Here is a 20,438-nt window from a genome sequence, read left to right as displayed (position 1 = left end):
ACAATGTCATCGGCGAACCTCAAAGTTTTCATTTCTTCTCCATGGATTTTAAATCTTGAATAAATCATAGAAATGTTTTAAAAGTTGTAATCACTTTTTTGTCTGTAAATGTACAGCATATCTACAGATTTCCATTCCATTCGGATCATTTCTGCGTTCTTCGTAGTGTTTTTTTTTCTCTCTCTTACAGTATATTGCTGTCTCTAAGTATTTTTGTTTGTTACTGAGTGGGGATATCCAAACTGTTAAGAAGCTCTTAGGGTTAGCTGACGTTGTGTATTCGGCTGTTAGTTGCACGATGCATGTTAGTGTAAAACCACGAGCCGCACGAATACTTCATTCTGGCCGGTGCGGCGAGCGGGCCCAGATGGATATCGAGGGGTATATCACGGTAGTGATTGTTTGGGAATAGTGCCATCAAACAGTATCATGTCTTATGGCCGCCTCGCATCCTAAGAAGGAAGATAAGAACAATTGTTCAAGAAATATGAGACTGCAGAAAACTGACAGATAAAGCGGTATCAGTAGTGTGGAGTTGGTGGTGACAGTGTGGGATGAATAAGGCTGCGGACCCGCACATCCAACTGTTCCGGCGTGTAACGTCAAACACCGAGCGAGGTGGCGCAGTGGTTAGCACACTGGACTCGCATTCGGGAGGACGACGGTTCAATCCCGTCTCCGGCCATCCTGATTTAGGTTTTCCGTGATTTCCCTAAATCGCTTGAGGCAAATGCCGGGATGGTTCCTTTGTAAGGGCACGGCCGATTTCCTTCCCCATCCTTCCCTCACCCGAGCTTGCGCTCCGTCTCTAATGACCTCGTTGTCGACGGGACGTTAAACACTAATATCCTCCTCCTCCTCCTCCTCCTCCTGTAACGTCAAACACTGGCACGCCGGTCGGGAAGTTAGAGCAGAGAGGCCAGGGCTGTGTGTGAGGAGGACGTCAGCCAAGTGCAGGCGGGCCGACCCCTCTCCAGGACGACAAGCCGACGGCAGCGCCCTCCACACGAAGAGGACGTAAGGGCAGGGCGCGGCCCAGTTGAACATAAGCCGTTCTAAGAGTTCTGCCGTAGCGACTTAGTTCCTGTGTTATGCATTGTATATACTGAGGAGATTTTCTTATTTTGTCTGTCGCCCATTGCTTGCGACTCATCATTGTAAATTCTCAAGTTAAGTGTCGTCATTTCTCTTACTGTAATAAAAATTCATTAGTAGGATTTGCTTGAGTTGTTCAAAATGGTTCAAATGGCTCTGAGCACTATGGGACTTAACATCTGTGGTCATCAGTCCCCTAGAACTTAGAACTACTTAAACCTACAGGGTGTTTCAAAAATGACCGGTATATTTGAAACGGCAATAAAAACTAAACGAGTAGCGATAGAAATACACCGTTTGTTGCAATATGCTTGGGACAACAGTACATTTTCAGGCAAACAAACTTTCGAAATTACAGTAGTTACAATTGTCAACAACAGATGGCGCAGCGGTCTGGGAAACTCTATAGTACGATATTTTCCACACATCCACCATGCGTAGCAATAATATGGCGTAGTCTCTGAATGAAATTACCTGAAACCTTTGACAACGTGTCTGGCGGAATGGCTTCACATGCAGATGAGATGTACTCCTTCAGCTGTTCAATTGTTTCTGGATTCTGGCGGTACACCTGGTCTTTCAAGTGTCCCCACAGAAAGAAGTCACAGGGGTTCATGTCTGGCGAATAGGGAGGCCAATCCACGCCGCCTCCTGTATGTTTCGGATAGCCCAAAGCAATCACACGATCATCGAAATATTCATTCAAGAAATTAAAGACGTCGGCCGTGCGATGTGGCCGGGCACCATCTTGCATAAACCACGAGGTGTTCCCAGTGTCGTCTAAGGCGGTTTGTACCGCCACAAATCCACGAAGAATGTCCAGATAGCGAGATGCAGTAATCGTTTCGGATCTGAAAAATGGGCCAATGATTCCTTTGGAAGAAATGGCGGCCCAGACCAGTACTTTTTGAGGATGCAGGGACGATGGGACTGCAACATGGGGCTTATCGGTTCCCCATATGCGCCAGTTCTGTTTATTGACGAAGCCGTCCAGGTAAAAATAAGCTTCGTCAGTAAACCGAATGCTGCCCACATGCATATCGCCGTCATCAATCCTGTGCACTATATCGTTAGCGAATGTCTCTCGTGCAGCAATGGTAGCGGCGCTGAGGGGTTGCCGCGTTTGAATTTTGTACGGATAGAGGTGTAAACTCTGGCGCACGAGACGATACGTGGACGTTGGCGTCATTTGGACCGCAGCTGCAACACGGCGAACGGAAACCCGAGGCCGCTGTCGGATCACCTGCTGCACTAGCTGCGCGTTGCCCTCTGTGGTTGCCGTACGCGGTCGCCCTACCCTTCCAGCACGTTCATCCTTCACGTTCCCAGTCCGTTGAAATTTTTCAAACAGATCCTTTATTGTATTGCTTTTCGGTCCTTTGGTTACATTAAACCTCCGTTGAAAACTTCGTCTTGTTGCAACAACACTGTGTTCTAGGCGGTGGAATTCCAACACCAGAAAAATCATCTGTTGTCCACAGCACACTTGCACGTTGTGAACAGCACACGCTTACAGCAGAAAGACGACGTACAGAATGGCGCACCCACAGACTGCGTTGTCTTCTATATCTTTCACATCACTTGCAGCGCCATCTGTTGTTGAAAATTGTAACTACTGTAATTTCGAAAGTTTGTCCGCCTGAAAATGTACTGTTGTCCCAAGCATATTGCAACAAACGGTGTATCTCTATCGCTGCTCGTTTAGTTTTTATTGCCGTTTCAAATATACCGGTCATTTTTGAAACACCCTGTAACTAACCTAAGGACATAACACACATCCATGCCCGAGGCAGGATTCGAACCTGCGACCGTAGCAGTCCCTCGGTTCCGGACTGAGCGCCTAGAACCGCTAGACCACCGCGGCCGGCGCTTGAATTGTTGTCTAGCGATCCGAGAAAGCAGGTTTCCGAGACACCCCATGTTGGACGAGTAGGCAGGACACAACACCAACCAGCCAGGTTTAATTTTTCAGCGTGTACCACCAATCAGTTAAGGCGAATGATGGGACTGCCCTTCTAAATGTCACTATGAATTTCTTACTACTTGCCCAGTCGGAGTTTTCACCCCATCTCTAATGCTGTCATCAACTGCGAGGGCTGATATTCCTTCCTTTGATCCCGTGGTACGCTGGGCAAATAGCCTGAGGCAATGTATACCGACTTTCAGACTAGCTATCCAACTGTATTTCTCAGTGGTAGTGTCTGGCGATCTCACCACAAGACCAACGCTTCACATTGGCTCATATGGTAGTGAGTGTGAAATCTGTATTCTAATAATGACCTTGTTCACCATGTTTCTGAGATATGAAATCATTAACAAAATGGGAAACGGGTCATCAGCGTTGTGCGACTATGGTGGTTTGGAATTTCGTGAGCATGTGGTATTCACATGGTTTCTCCGAGGGGAAGCTAAGAGGTATGTACCACGCAGGTCGTTAATTACGAATGCTCATTGTGGTATCACGTGTCGATACCACGGCACGGGCGTCGTAACAGCAGCGTAGGAAGTTTCCGTGTGATGGTGACAGCAGTCACGCGGGATGTGGGAGACGCAGTGTTGCGTGCCCGTTGAGCCACACACGCAGCGACGACGTAGGCAGACTGACTCCCCACTTGCACTCTGGAGCCTCGTCGCTGTGACACCATCGCGCGTGCTCAGTACAGCGAGCCTCGCCCTAGTTGCCCTCGTATGAGCTGGACTCTCTTGCTGCATTTTTTAAATAGTCTTCGTACACTTGGAGAAACCCGGCCGCGGTGGTCTAGCGATTCTGGCGCTGCAGTCCGGAACCGCGGGACTGCTACGGTCGCAGGTTCGAATCCTGCCTCGGGCATGGGTGTGTGTGGTGTCCTTAGGTTAGTTAGGTTTAAGTAGTTCTAAGTTCTAGGGGACTTACGACCTAAGATGTTGAGTCCCATAGTGCTCAGAGCCATTTGAACCATTTGAACTTGGAGAAATACAAATCAGGTAAATCTTGTGTTCACCGTGTTAACGTGTTGGCAAATCGTTTCTGCCCTTATCGAGCTCCCCTACGACGGCAGTTGCCACACCATTCTGTAGCGCACGACTCCTTTACCGCTGTGTATGATGTCGTAAACATCACTCATAAACTTAATCTGCTGAACATTGTAACAAAAGCATATCTAGGAATGAACTAAATAACCGCAGAGCATACGTTAACTTTAGGACAGAAATTCAGTAATGAGAAGAGGAGGTGAGTGAGAGGTATCATACCAACGTTTGCAGAAAGTCTGAACAGACATCAATAGTGCCGATGCAACTCGAAGTGACCGTGAACAAATGCTGTAATATAATTTAACGAGTAATGTATGAACACTGTATTGTTTCGTTTAATATTTTCTGTCTGTTTTATAGTAGAATAAGTGATTATAATTTCGCTAAACGTAGGTATAAGGGGCGATCAAAAAGTTTCCGTTTCAGGGAATTACGCAACGTAGTACGACTCCGATGCTGGTATATAAGCACCGACAGGTAGCGAGGGATTAGGGTGACATTCCACGTGCGTGCGGTAATCGCGGAAACGTGAACTGTGGCGACGCTATTACCACAAGCGTCCAAACAGGACCAACGTGCTGTTAGTCTTTTCTCGGACGCTGACTAACAGACACCCTTACTTATCCATCGGAGAATGAAAGGTGAGTATAGGGCAGCGTGTCTGTCGAAAACCTCCTGTGTGGAGTGGTGCACCAGCTTCCGTGCTGGTCGCGATTACGCGCTAGAAGCCGATCGAACGGGAGGCCAGCAGAAGTTAAGCCAACTCGGATGGAAGAGGCTCCAGCACCCACCCTATAGCCGTGGCCTCTTCCCATGGCATTATCACACCTTCGCTCCTTCAGAAAAGACCTTGAAGGGTCGGTGATTGCTGTCGGACGAGGATGTACTGCAGGCAGTTACGGACTTCGTGACACAGTAACACGAGGTGTTCCACCACACGGACATCGTCATCATGGTGCGGCGGTGGGGTGATTGTCTTAATGCTCATGACGATTTTGCGTGATTGGCAAACCGATCCTGGATTGTACTGCCTTGGAATGGAAGTTTTTTTAATGGCACCTTATACTTTACCATCTAGTAACGGGATAATGTGTCCAGCTGCAAATAATTGTGGTGCTTCGATTTTCTGCCGAGTCGCTCAGTAATTATAATTAGAGTATAAGATACTACTGAGATACGTAGTATAAAACAGATTATGTACGAAATACGCACGAAATTGACATGGTTCGAGATTCTTCTGAGTAACACACTAACAGGAGGCCTACTCGTGCTTCAGATGACACATAGTCTGCATTACTTCTTCTTGTTCGGGTGATTCGCCTATTCCGCTCATTGGGGAAGTAGTTGCCAGCGTTTCCTTCGTCTTCCGACGTCTCTTTTTTACCATTCGGTGCATTTAATAAAAGTTGTTTCAGTATTCTTCCGTATTGCATTCTTTTCAAGTGTGAGAGCCATATTTCTTTCTTCATTTTCTTTTATTTTATCTTCTATTTTTAAATTGTTCTTCTCTTGGCACATCGTTATTTTTAAATCCATTCATTCTCGCTCAGTCTTCCACGGGTCGAAACAGTTTTATTTCTGATCCTACATCTTCATAAGATCTTTAGTGCATGCTAGCAGTCTGTCTTGAGTTACAGAGCAAAACTGCCACAGCCCTCACTTTGTACAGTTACATCCGTGTTTCGCTTCTCGTTTCCCTTGATAATGTTCTCTGGACTGTTGCACGTATGGCTTGGTATATATTCAGTTTGTGATTTATATTATGATTTCTATCACTGCGTTATGTCACAGCCAAGGTAATGGAGGTGAGACACTTAAACAGTAAGTCTGTTAAGTAGGATTATTTTCGTTCGAAACTGATATTTGCCTCGTGTGTCCATAGGGGTAATATATTTGAAAAACTGCACAGTAGTTGTAAGTACAGGAGTTTCTGCGCTCGGTCCAGTGAAAACTCTTCAAGACATACCGAGCTAGTCACAAAACGAAGATTCTCAAAAGAAATCAATCGAGTACAAAGATTACGAGCTACGTAATACATTAATTTTTGTTCTAAGTTTTGTTAATTATTTTGATGTCAAATTCTTCCCAACTAACTAGGACTTCCTTAGTTACATATCGTTATTTTATATTGTATGAACTACTATCTTCAGTATTGCTTTACAAGGGCTAAGAATTAAAGAAATATTATTATATAGAGAACGTACAGTGTATTGGATGCATTGTAAAACCTGTTTTAGAGAAACAGGAGGGAAAGTTTTCTCAAAGCACGCTATTGTTATAATCATGGTGATTGTGATTGTGACTGTGGTGGTGGTGGTGGTGGTGGTGGTGGTGGTGGTGGTGGTGGTGGTGATACGAACCCAATCGATCCTTTACGGTAGAAAGCTGAGCATTAGTGATAAACCAGCAAACGGTAGTGACTTCTAACGTCATAGGAACTTCCCGTGTCCATTGGTCTTTCTAGTATTTCTTACAGGTAGTGAATGGGCTATGCGATATCAGGTAGGTATCGCGTGCTTTTCGTGTGTGTGTGTGTGTGTGTGTGTGTGTGTGTGTGTGTGTGTGTGAGAGAGAGAGAGAGAGAGAGAGAGAGAGAAAGCAACTATTACACGGTTGCTGTTCAGCATAGGCATTGCAGTGAACCGTGAGATCGTTGTTAGCGTGGCATCGAGCCTTTTGCCCTGCTTCCACAGCGGTCCCCGGTTCCCTTTTAGGAGGCGGTAGAAATAGCCGCGGCAATTTGTCGTGTCGCCGGCAGACCCGGTCTGCCGTTTCATATTTCCCAGTGGGCGGCCTGTTCCGTGGGACTGGACTGCGACCCCCGCCGCCGCCCACCACCGCCCACGCGTGCACTAATTGCCTCAGGTGGCCGTCTGTGTTCCGATCCTCTCTGTTCTGTTCTGTTCTGTTCTGCTGCAGCAACACGCCACGGGCGAAGGAATCTGCGTGTCTGCATTCGACGGCTTGTCTGCCGACCGGAGTGGCTCGTGCTTTGTTTGCTTTGCGAATAGCGACACAAGTGGCTTTTGGGTTTGTGGTAAACCCTGTCCAGTTTCAGACGTAATTATTGACAGCACTTACCAAGTACTGACAGTTGGCAGTGCTTTGCAGCACGCAACACCGATAGTCGTCAGAAGCCTTCCTGATTAATGAGCATTCTGTCGCCGCGTACACTCGGGTAGACTGGTAGAGGCCGTGTTCCAGGCTTCGATCTTCTTTGTGGCAACGCCTTCCGATCTTCAACGAGGGCTTAGTGCTGCGGGGCGTTCCTTCACTCGTTCTATGTCCATTTCTGTTCTGTTCTGTTTTCTTCTACCGCTCTCATTCCTGATGTCGATCTGAAGCAGACGAATAAAGTTACATTAGTATGTTTCAAAAGAACGTGTTATACTGCGAGCAGGTGTCGCCACCTGGTGGCGTTGTCACGCCGAGGTGGCTGATATGTTGGTTATCTGACATGGAGTAACGACGAGGGACGTTGGACTGGTCAGTTTGGATGTGGTTTTTTGACGATTTACCCCATCTTACCACGTAAATACCGAGCTGGTGCTCACGTCCCGCTTCAGTTACTATGCAAACATTTACGAAACGTTCTCAAACTTGCGTACTCTAGCCGCAGACGGATGCGGCTGTCTCTTCAAAATCCTTAATCATTTGCAGAGCATCAGGCATTATAGGTAGGTAATTTCCTATGGGACCAAACTCCTGAGGTCATCGGTTCCTAGGTTTACACACTACTTAATCTAACTTTAACGTACGCTAAGGGCAACACACCCATGCCCGAGGGAAGACTCGAACCTGCGACGGTGTGCAGGGTGCGGGGCGGGGGGGGGGGGGGGGGATAGCCGCGCGAACCGTGGCAAGGAGCCCTAGACCGCGCGGCTAATAATGATAACACCGACACTAAAATATTTTATAAAGTAATTCTTTTTCATTAATTTTAGCTGGAAATATGCTGTGTGTAAAATTATATGAAAGTTTTCAGAAAAGCAACTGAGATACTATTGACCTGTCCAAAATTCGAAAAATAATACTGGTATCGACAACTACTGCTGAGGAAAAGTAATGCTAGAGGAGGATGTCTCGTTAGAAGTTCCTTTAGAATTCTGAACTATGACTAGAGCGCATTACATGATTTATTTAGAAGGATGACCTCGATAATAGCAGTTTTTCTCGAAACGCACTGTACAGACAATAGAATATCTGAGGGAGCCGCTACTTGGATTGCATGTATTTTTAAACAGTTTCATTGCAGCATGTCGGAAAGGTTAGATAGTCTCTTGTCCCTCCGAATAAGAAATGTAAATAACGAATCAGGCGGGAAACTTCGAGTCTCCGCCTTAAAACACGAAGAAGAAAGGTCATCGGCTGCGTGTATAATTAAAAAGACGGGCAATGAAGGAAGCCACGGCGGCGGTTACTACTTCCGGAACGGCTCGCTACATCGATCGCTCGCTACTTAGATGTTGCTCCACGGAGTGACGTTTCGTCTTCTTGTTACTTCCCTATCTAATCTCGCTCGGCTGTTTACAGGTGTTATCAGTTTGACGTACTTCCGACTGTTTGCATACTACGCTTGCTTCGGCATCTTTTCTTGTGCGCCGTCAATGGACACGTACAGTAGCGTTTCGTACACAACTCAGTTTGTCACTTACGTCCAGCTCATAATCGATGATTCCACCTTTAATAGTCCTCATCTGAAAATTTCAATACCATTAGCACTAAATGTCGTGGTTGTTATTGACGTTAACAAAGAGGAAATAAACCTGTGAGCAATAAAATGAGACACACCAACTTGCTGTCGCACAATAGCCTTCTTACACTCTGTTAACGGCAGCGAAACGCCGTAGCATCATCACGACGAGACACTGAAAGCTCTGAAATCCATACTAATTCAAGTCTGCATTGTTTTGAAACTTGACAGATTAAAACTGTGTGCGGCACTGGGACTCGAACCCAGAACCGTGCTTTCTGCGGGCAATGCTCCTATCAAGTGAGCTAATTGGGGCTGAATACGCGCTTTAGCGATCATGGATCAAGCAGATTAAAACGATGTCATAAACCCATGCGTTTAGCGAGCAGTTGGGCTCTGCAGGTACAGCTCACGAACCGCCTTCAGAGCTCCCAATTTATAAACATCTCTTCACAGGGTAAGGTGTAGGAACCCATCCATGTTCCGTCTGCATAAACTGCAGTCCTTATAATTGGAATGTAGTATCCTTTTTTTAACAACCTCTACTTCGCACATGGTGGCTCGTTTCTTTTGAGACGTTTTAAAAAATAGAGAGAAATATTTTACTAAGAGTTTTCTTGCTATCCTTGAAGTCCAATTTTGCCCTACAGCAGTCGTGAAGTTCTGGCAGAGTTGGTATTGTCTCGTATTTTTTGTATCCCACAAATCGCTGCCTAACTGGACACATGTCCATATCACCAATGAGATACTTACTGTGTGCACTCATTTTCATTGGGGTTGATATTTGAATCCAAAATTCCTGGTAATCGTATCCATCCTGTCGTAATTTTCACCCCACCATATTTTACCTGCAGCTTACGTCACCTACGGTGTCAGCTGTGCCTCCTTTCTTTTCCTCCGCGTCAGTAAATTCAATAACGTTAGTAGCAAGCCGTGGCGGCAGCCCGCAAAGGAATTTTCCGCGATCGGTTGCCGTCCTTGTAGTGCCAAGTAAGAAAACGCATGACTTTTAATTAGAAGTTTGCTCCGCCCATTAGCAAGTTCGCGCTTCGGCCGGGTCGGTAGTTCACGTTGTCTGGTCTACCAAGCTTGCGTACGTTCACGATGCTGTGCAACGAGTTCCACAAATCAGCGGTAGATTTCCAAATTGCTGCACACAGCAAGAACTTTAAGAAGAGACAAGCAACATCAACAAAGTTATTCATTTTGTAATTTAATAATTAAGGCTTCCGTCAGACGCGAAAAAACATTGTTTTAGAGGCTAGTTTCGAACATTTTCATTCATTCTCCCACCATTACCTACATTACAAGGTACAATGTTATTAACAAAACTGGAAATACATCTTCAAACATTGTATGTTCACAGATTCCACTAGTGCAGAATATCTTTTATTTGTAATGCTTCCTCGTACGTAATACATCGCTTTTAAATCCGATCGAAATAAGAAACGTTGCTTCACCTGTTACGACTGTCTTGATGAATGCAGAATTCGATCGGCACCTTCACTTGCATAAAAGAAATTTGACGGGCCCCTTCAGGTTTATTTGTCTCTCCATATGCTCTGAGATCATAATGTTACAGCTAAATACATTGATAGGGTGTTGATAAAGGTTTCAGACATTGCCGCATTATTTTAAAAATTACGGATGTGTCGTAAGATAACTACTTTACTAAATCATGAATCATTTTTAAAAAGAGCAGAAAAAAATCACTGTTAAATTCGGAGCATTCGTTCACCAGTTTGTCCGGGACCTTTATCTTCCGTTTATACAGGGTGGTCGGTACACTGTCAATGCCTGTGCGAGCATTACGGAAGGCGAACTACTCGCTGTTGAGAGGAATGATGTTACACGCATTGTCAAATGCACTGAGGTTGACGGACATCATTTTGAGCATTTATTGAATTAATGTGGTATTTACAGGTAGTCACGCTGTAACAGCATGCGTTCTCAGAAATGATAAGTTCACAAAGGTGCATGTATCACATTGGAACAACCGAAATAAAATGTTCAAACGTACCTACGTTCTGTATTTTAACTAAAAAACCTACCTGTTACCAACTGTTCGTCTAAAATTGTGAGCCATATGTTTGTGACTATTACAGCGCCATCTATCACAAAGCGAAAAAAGTGGTCCAACTAAAACATTCATATTTCTTTAGGTACTACACGAATAGTAATAAAATATGGAGGTTCCTATTTAAAAAAACGCAGTTGATATCCGTTTGACCTATGGCAGTGCGATCTAGCGGGCCAACCATAGCGCCATCTGGTTTCCCCCTTCATGCTAGACGAGTTTCGTTCTTTGTAGTTTTTTCATTCGATGCTTTATTTCGTGAGATATTTGGCCCGGTCACTATCAGTGGACCACCCTGTGTATTTCCCATTCTTTAAGTACGTCTAGTGAAGTACAAAACATACAGCGGATTGTATTGAGGGTACTACGAAAATTTTACACGTGGCACACGGAGGAATGAAGTTAGACATACTTGTATAATGAGAAATACGTAAACGGAAGCTAAAGGAACCGGACAAATTCATGAACGAACATCTGAATTTAAATGCAATGATTATTTTGCTCTTTTTAAAAATGATTAATTTTTCAGTAAAACAGTAAACTTAAGACATCAGTAATTTACGTGTAAGTTAGTGCAGTAATGTCTGAGATCTCTACCAGTACGGCATCTATGTATTCAGTTGTAACATTAAACCCTGTGACAGACAGACAATAAGGATACATAATAGCGCGAGTCAGATTTTCTTTATAAACAACTAAAGACGCTTACCGTATATTGAATGTATTAATACACTCAAATAACATTTGTTGTATTGATCTGATGTAAAAACAAATGTATTAGCTACAGTGAAAGGTTACAAATGCAGATACGTCATAAAAATGTAATGAACTGCTGTAATCTGTGCACGCAAAATATTTGAAAGTGTTGTATTTCTTGTTTTGTTCATAACATTTTACCTTCTGATGTAGGTAATAGTTTGAGTATTAACGAATATGTTCGAAACTAATCAGTAACAAAAATATTGTTTGCAACTCTGATGCATACCTCAGTTAATAGATTACAAGTAACAGGTTCGTACAATAACAGCAGTCAGGTTACCTTCCATTCAGAAGGCTGTTGCGCGCAGCGACTGTTATATTGAATTGTAAATAATAGATTTCAGCTATCATTCGTCCTTTTTAAATTTTATTGGCAGATCTAGATTTCAGCTAGAACCTAGCCATTCTCAATGCAATCAATACAGCCAGCCTTCCGCAAACAGTTGTTTTCAATGAAGTGTGGATGAAACCCGACCAACAGGCATTACATACATTGATCAAAAATGACAGGGCGTTGAGAATGGCTAGTTTCTAGCTGAAATCTAGATCTGCCAATAAAATTTAAAAAGGACCACTGATAGCTGAAATTTATTATTTACTAACAGCATTGTAAGGTATTTCATGGTTGGTTTATAGTAATAGATAAACCGCTGTAACGGTTCATGCGCATTGGAATATTGATTACCTTTAATTTGGATGTCTCCGTACTGTAGGGATTTTGTAGTTGTCGATGGCAGTATGTTTAAATGAACCGAAGACGAAATAATAAAATTTTTAAAAAAGCGAGGGCCGAACACTATACATGGTGAATCAGATCTAAACCGATAAAATTTCAGAGATTGTTGGGGGATTATTTGCTGATCATTTAGAAATAACAAAAAACCTCATGGTCTCTGGTGGCTCGTTCAGCAGTGATTGTATTTCGTTCGGTTTCTTATCCCCGTTTATCTTCGTGTCTCTACTGCGGTGGAAATAATTGCCACAACAGCGCGTGCGTCGGTGGTGTTCGCTGTATGTGCGCCTTGCAAACAAACCTGGTTCATTCGCTCACAGTACTTCACGTTGACAACAGTAATGGCCAATTTACTCCGAGCCTTGACGTTCGTATTCAGTAATGCTCAATTCTGTCTCGGGTTCGTTTTTCAGCAGTGTTATTTTTACATTAATAGTGAAACACAGCAGCGCAGATAAGCCTTCCGAATGGAATGCAAGAGCATAACGACAACGCTGTGCGTAGCAGAGTAGTTTTCCGCCTGTACGTGGGTTGTGCGTTTTGGTGATTGCTTTGCCACTGTTGTGAAGGTATTTTCCCAGAAACAAACGTAATTTGCGTGACAGAGTGAATAAATCGTAATTAAATTGTAACTCGTAACGATCGCTGGACAACCTCCGCAGTTTTGCTGGTTGAGTTAGGTGCACCCTAAGTATCAAGGCTTTCAGATAATAAGCTGCTGATGTCTGAAGATAAAACACTATTTCCAAAAGGCGACAGTGGAGTTCAGGTTTCGGTCGACACTTGTACTGCCAGAAAACCTATGGTACACCTGGAAATACGGCGACGATGTTGATTCGATGACGGTGTATGACACCTGGCGCATAGTAGATGCACTGATAACGGTTTCAACGTCGTCCGCCAACAGATGACGTAGTGACATAGCTACCATAGCGCCGTCTGTCTCTATTCTGTAATAGGGAATGCTCACAGCCAGAAGCTTCAGTGTGGTGCAGACGTGTCAATCAAGCAGGCAACCACGCCACGAACACGCACTCGTGCTTCCTACAGCCAGATCAGCGAGTTTGGAAGAGGTCAAATTGTGGTCTTGTGAGTGGTGGGGTGGTCCTTTCGGAGAATTTGCCCACAAGTTGGGCGAGCTCGGATAGTGGTGCAACTGATTCTGGTATCAGTGGTCACGTGATCATTCTCACACCTGTAGACGAGGTTCTGGACGCCCACGCAGCACAGACGCACGCCTGGGTCGTCGTATTGTTAAGTGGAACAGTGGCAGGTCGTACTGCAACCACAGACCAGATAAGAGGCCTTGTGAGCCGAGACGAGTCAACACGAACTGCTGCGAACCGGTCATTAGCAGGGGGACTACGGGCACGCACTCCTCTAGCCCGCCTTCCACTCACGCCACAGCGTCGACGTGCTCGGCTGAGCTAGTGCCGCCAGACGATCACGTGGATGATGGAATGGCGCGCCGTGGTCTTCAGCGATGAAAACAGAGTCTGCCTGCGCGCAAGTGATAGGTCGTTCGCGCTTAAGACGTAGACTTGGTGAGCAGTGTCCAGTAGAGTGCATTCGTCCGACACACAGAGCCCAGCCCTGACCTTACGGTCTGTGGCGCGATAAGCAACTACTCTCGTTCAACTTTGGTCTTTCTGGAGGGGACGCTAACCAGCGGTCGGTACCTGCAGACGTTACGGCAGGTAAGGAAGAAGCAATTGATTATTGGTTTTACTAACGATCGTCCTCCTTTACCTCCTCTGCATTACTGCAGATGACGCGTCACTGAGCGCATTTGTTCTGCGCATGCAGTAAACGTGAGGCGCCTAGTTGTTTCCACTGCACTGTGTGGAATACGGAGGTTCTGTTGTAGTTTACTAACCTGCTGTCTTCAAGTTGATGTCCCCAGCGCAGAAAACAGCACGCAGGTCGTAGGTTCTGTATCTTGAGGCTGAAACTGACTTTTAGCGGGGTTCTGTTCTGAGATAATGTATCACTCCTTTAGGATGCCACTCGCGTATTTTAATATAGCCACACGAGAAGAAAATGGTTCAAATGGCTCTGAGCACTATGGGACGTAACTACTGAGGTCATCAGTCCCCTAGAACTTAGAACTACTTAAACCTAACTAACCTAAGGACATCACACACATCCATGCCCGGGGCAGGATTCGAACCTGCGACCGTAGCGATCGCGCAGTCCCAGGCTGAAGCGCCTAGAACCGCTCGGCCACACCGGCCGGCCCACACGAGAAGACTACGTGATCTTAACACAACACCTTCTGATACAGCAAAGTACATGATCAAACACAATGTTTACGAAAATGTATCTTTACACTATTTGTCGCACGTGTCTGCGCCTCATGACTACCGGAGTGAATCTTGTAATACTGAATACTGGCAAACACATCCTGCCACAGACAACATGACTGTACATCTCGACTGCCTAATCCATAGCGACGAACAGGAACTTATATAAAAATTGCAAACACATCCTACGACAGACAACATGTCTGCTCTTCTCGACTGCCTAATCCAGAGTGACGAACAGCTCGAAACACTTCGCGCGCCATACCAGTAAAGGCGTGACCCGAACGCTTCCGAAGTGCTTCGTCTTCAATTTCGTCAGTCTTTTGATTTTGATTTAATTGTTTTTAATTATTGTAAAACGATTGATTGATAGTCAGCTGTTGAGAGATATTTATAAAAGTGAAGTCATTGCAATGATTAGTTTAACTAATAATAATAACTATACATTAACGTTTTGGCGCCCTTGCTCCGAACACAGCAGCCAATCACAGAGCAGCAGCATCATGCAGGCGGTCTTTCTCACGGGAATAGTACCGAATGTAACATCTGTCACAGGTACCTCACACCACATTTCGTCATCTATATACTTCTTGCATCTCCACTGCTCTGGGAACAGCTTCTTGGAGCCTAATATGATGGCTGACCAAGCCAGAAATATTACAACCGTTGTTAGACCCGTTCTTTTGCCGTTCTCGCAACAGGAAGGTGATGTGTAGCTCCAACACAATAATGCTCGTCGGCCGTTTTGGCCGAGCGGTTCTAGGCACTACACTCTAGAACCGCGCGACCACTACAGTGGCAGGTTCGAATCCTGCCTCGGGCATGGGTGTGTGTGATGTCCTTAGGTTAGTTAGGTTTAAGTAGTTCTAAGTTCTAGGGGACTGATGACCTCAGTAGTTACGTCCCGTAGTGCTCAGAGCTGTTTGAACCATTTAATAATGCTCACCGACACACTGCCCGTGACACTCGACGTGCTCGGCAAGAGATGCAGCAACTTCCATAGCCGGCACGATCTCTGGGCCTGTCTCCAGTCGAGAATGTGTGGGATATGATAGAACGAGAAGTGCCTCGTGCGACTCGTGTCAAACTGCTCCTATAACAGAATTACGTGAATAAGTCGAGCAGGCGTGGAATAACTTACCCCTGGACAGTATTCGCAACCTGTACAATGCACTGCATGTCAGAGTCCTGCCTGCGTTGCCGCCCTTGGAGGCTACACCACCTGCTAACATGGGTGTTTCAGCGCGGGCTGAAACACCCAGCTGGTACCTCAGAACCGCTTGTGCTATTGACCATTTAATGTAATGAATTCATGTTCTCCATATGCATTATTGCTACAGTAAATCTTGAGTGAATTGGAAACCTCTAAAAGTGTGTACTAATTTTTTTTTTTCCGCCAGTGTAGTTTTCGCAGGGCAAAACATACTACCACACGCTACGCTCCGGATTTAGATTTTCGATGATGCTCCTGTGTCGTATTTCAGGTGTCGTTATCTCACATGTCGTGTGGAGTGAAGATAAGTGTCGCTCCTGCAAAACACGTGACTGGTTTGTTTTTCAACGTCTGACTCGTCCTTTCCACGGTTATCTTGACTACAGACAGTTCGTTTTTGCTTCGTCGGAGTAGACGCGCCTGCGTATCAAGGCAGCGCGCACAAAGGACTGCTTCCCTAATTTCCTGTACTAAATGGGAAACTTGTTTGAGCGGGTAATGAGGTGTCACTGCGCGTGTTAATGACGGAGCAGCCATGCAGTTTATCTGCTCGCAGTTTCGCGATAAAACCCGCGTGTTGGGAGCAGAGTTTACCGGGCTGCCGACAGCGTAGCAGCAGCAGCATATCATAACCGTAGACAGGTACGACGTGCAGCCGTAAACTGTGCGTGTTCCTGCGGGATGTCTGTATAAATGTAACACAAAACCAGCTGCAGCTGTGTAGCGGAAGGTACGTCGTCCAGTCCATACTCCCCTCCTTGTTCATTTCCAGATTCGATCTTTGCCTCTTGCCCATCCCACATAGGCGATGAGTGGAGTATATGATTAAGGTTGGAGGCTGCATAACTGATCGTCAGTGCTTTAGAAATACGCTGATGGACGCGTAAAACGCAACACGTAATAAATGATGTGCCTTTTTCCATTTAATCAGAATGTCGTACTTCATCCTGTGTTTTTAGACGCGGTGTGTTAATGGAATTGCTTCGCGGGCAACCTCTAAAGCGTACATTATTCACAGCAGTAGTCTTGAAAAGCACATCCCTGAATTTGAGACAAAAATCATTTCGCACTCTCAGCTTTTAGTGTTGTACCTAGTATTGCCCACCTTCAATCACACGTGTTGTTGCATCATTCTGTGATTATCGTAACCAGCTTTCTGGAGTAAACAAGCCGTTAAGCTATGAAGCTGCAGCAAAAGCTGCTGCTTTGGTGGAAGAATGGTCGCACCATTAATTACGTTGCAGAACCGTTAAGAACTGTACCTTCCACGATTTTCAGGACCGTAAGGAGCCACAAGTGTAATGCAACAGCCACAGTGCCTAATAAATGTTTCGCATTATTCATTTTGTAACCATAATGTATCTGTAATGTAATTCCTGGCAAAAGTACCTTTTACAGGGGGTCTCAAAAAGAACTTTATAATTTTAAATGTTCATATAAATTTATTGAAAGAAGATAGAGAGCTGGGTTTAGTGTTATTTTGTGGGGAAACACATCCATCTTTTTAATTTTAAACTAAAGATGTTGTATGTGGCTTCCGTTGGTTATGCTGCACACATCCCATCGGAAGTCTGTTTCTTCCCAAACTCGTTGTAGGATTGCAGGTGTAACTTGCTCAGTGGCGGCGTAAATTCTTGCTCTAAGTTCAGGTAGAGAAGCCGGCACAGGAGGTACAAACACGATCTCCTTGATGAATCCCCATTAAAAAAATCTAGTGGTATCAGGTCTGGGGAACGTGGGGGCCATGCAATTGGCGCATCTCGGAAAATCCAATGACCTGGAAAGCAGTTACTGAGAAAATCCTGGACGTCAGCCAGGTAGTGTGGTGGTGCACCATCTTGCATGAAGTAAACATTCCGTTCTTGGTCATCCTCACCGATATGTGGTATCAAAAATTGTTGTAACATATCCAGGTACACTACCTCTTTGATGGTTCTCTCACGAAATAAAAGGGGTCCTACTCTTTGTTCTTGCTCAAAGCACAAAAAAGTTCAGTTTAGGGCTGTCACGAACATGTTGCAGTGTTTGATGTGGATTTTCACTGCCCCAGTTCTACAGTTACCTTGCCATTAAGTGAAAAGTCGAGTCGTAGGAAAAGATGATTTTTTTCCAAAAAAATGTTCAAATGTGTGTGAAATCTTATGTGACTTAACTGCTAACGTCATCAGTCCCTAAGCTTACACACTACTTAACCTAAATTATCGTAAGGACAAACACACACACCCATGCCCGAGGGAGGACTCGAATCTCCGCCGGGACCAGCCGCACAGTCCATGACTGCAGCGCCTGAGACCGCTCGGCTAATCCCGCGCGGTTGTTCATCGTCATTTAATCGATTCAACGTATCTGCACAGAAGTCCTTGCGAGCAATTTTATCACTGCCTTTTATTGCTTGTACGATCGACAGTCTGTGCGGATTCAAATGCAAACTGTTTCTCAACACACTCCAAAAAGTCGTATGTGGGATCTGTAGTTCGCGAGGTGCACGGCAGGTCGATTTCGTTGGGTTGTTCACAAAACTCGCTCTAAGACGTCGTCAGATGTGGTTGGACGACCTGATGATTTCCAATGTCTTACCGAGCACCCTGTTTCTACAAAACATTTATGGCACTCGTAAATTTTAGGCCTACTACGCGGATCTTTAGCGTTCTTGGTACGGAAATTACACTGAAATGTTGTTGCTGACTTCGATTCTTCAAACCAAACACAGATAGCGCGCTCGGTCCAGTGAAGGCAGCCATCTTTAACGCAACTGCCGCTAGCGCTCCTTACGGTACGATTTGCCACTAGCGATGTAAGCGAGACAACTCGATGTAGTTCCCAACACATCGACACTATAATCACCTTTGTAGGTACTACGAATTAATTTAAATGAAATTTCAAAGTCATTAAGTCCTACTTGAAACACCCTGTATTATTTAGTAATGCTGTCATATAATTAAATGTTAAAGAATTATTTCAAACGAACTAATTAAAAAAGACTATTGTAATTATAATGTCGTAAAAACGCTGGCCTAGTCAGGGAATCTTGTTTGTTATTGTCTAGAGCCAAACAATACATTTGAAGTAACGAGTATTGTCACTCGGCCGAGTCGGGCTCAGCAGTCGGCAGAGAGGAAGGAGTTGCCAGCGATCCGTAACCACGTGCAGACGCAGCGCGCTTCTGTAAGCCGTAAACTGCAAGATTTTTTAATACATGGCGTGGCATATTTTGTGGTTGTAAATGGGCACAGTACACGGTCATCAAGAGGAATTAATATTCAAGAAGAGTAGTGTCGGCCCAAACTTGTTATATGGAGCGACGGTAAAGAAAAGCCTGTTGCCGACGGATAATGCCTGACGTCGCACGAACAGCAACTCAACGAAGTAGACCATTTTCCTCTTTAGACGTTACAAAGTTAGCCAGCGTGGTAGTTTTTCCTAACTGAATACCAAAGTGCTTAGGGCAGCAACTGTTACAGTGTAAATCAACTTCACCTCAATCATTTACCTAACAGGGTCTTACCGTATTACCATTATTGATTGCGATAATACCACCACTGTAAAAATAGAAAAATATTAAAAGTGATGTGCCTGAGTAATTTCGGTAACTGAGATCTATCTTAAACTGTCATTTGGCAATAGTTAATTTCGTTACTTGATGAAACAATTTGTGAAAGATTAAGGACTAACACTGAAATAATGAAAGCATAAACTAAATGATTATTAAGAAAATATTACGCAAGAATGATACGTGTTTTTTGTGTGCATTGTAAACTCTGCTGACATTTGCAAGTTACTTAACAGTGTAAAGTAAAATTACTTACTTGTTGCGTAAAATTACTTATTGTTGTTGTTGTTGTGGTCTTCAGTCCAGAGACTGGTTTGATGCAGCTCTCCATGCTGCTCTATCCTGTGCAAGCTTCTTAATCTCCCAGTACCTACTGTAACCTACATCCTTCTGAATCTGCTTAGTGTATTCATCTCTTGGTCTCCCCCTACGATTTTTACCCTCCACGCTGCCCTCCAATACTAAATTGGTGATCCCTTGATGCCTCAGAACATGTCCTACCAACCGATCCCTTCTTCTGGTCAAGTTCTACCACAAACTTCTCTTCTCCCCAATCCTATTCAATACTTCCTCATTAGTTATGTGATCTACCCATCTAATCTTCAGCATTCTTCTGTAGCACCACATTTCGAAAGCTTCTATTCTCTTCTTGTCCAGACTATTTGCCGACTATGTTTCACTTCCATGCATGGCTACACTCCATACAAATACTTTCAGAAATGAATTCCTGACACCTAAATCTATACTCGATGTTAACAAATTTCTCTTCTTCAGAAACGCTTTCCTTGCCATTGCCAGTCTACATTTTATATCCTCTCTACTTCGACCATCATCAGTTATTTTGCTCCCCAAATAGCAAAACTCCTTTACTACTTTAAGTGTCTCATTTCCTAATCTAATACCCTCAACATCACCCGACTTAATTCGACTACATTACATTATCCTCGTTTTGCTTTTGTTGATGTTCATCTTATATCCTCCCTTCAAGACGCCATCCATTCCG

This window comes from Schistocerca cancellata, chromosome 8 (assembly GCF_023864275.1).
Source record: "Schistocerca cancellata isolate TAMUIC-IGC-003103 chromosome 8, iqSchCanc2.1, whole genome shotgun sequence".
Classification (NCBI taxonomy): Eukaryota; Metazoa; Arthropoda; class Insecta; order Orthoptera; family Acrididae; genus Schistocerca; species Schistocerca cancellata.
This window is presented reverse-complemented; position numbering follows the sequence as displayed.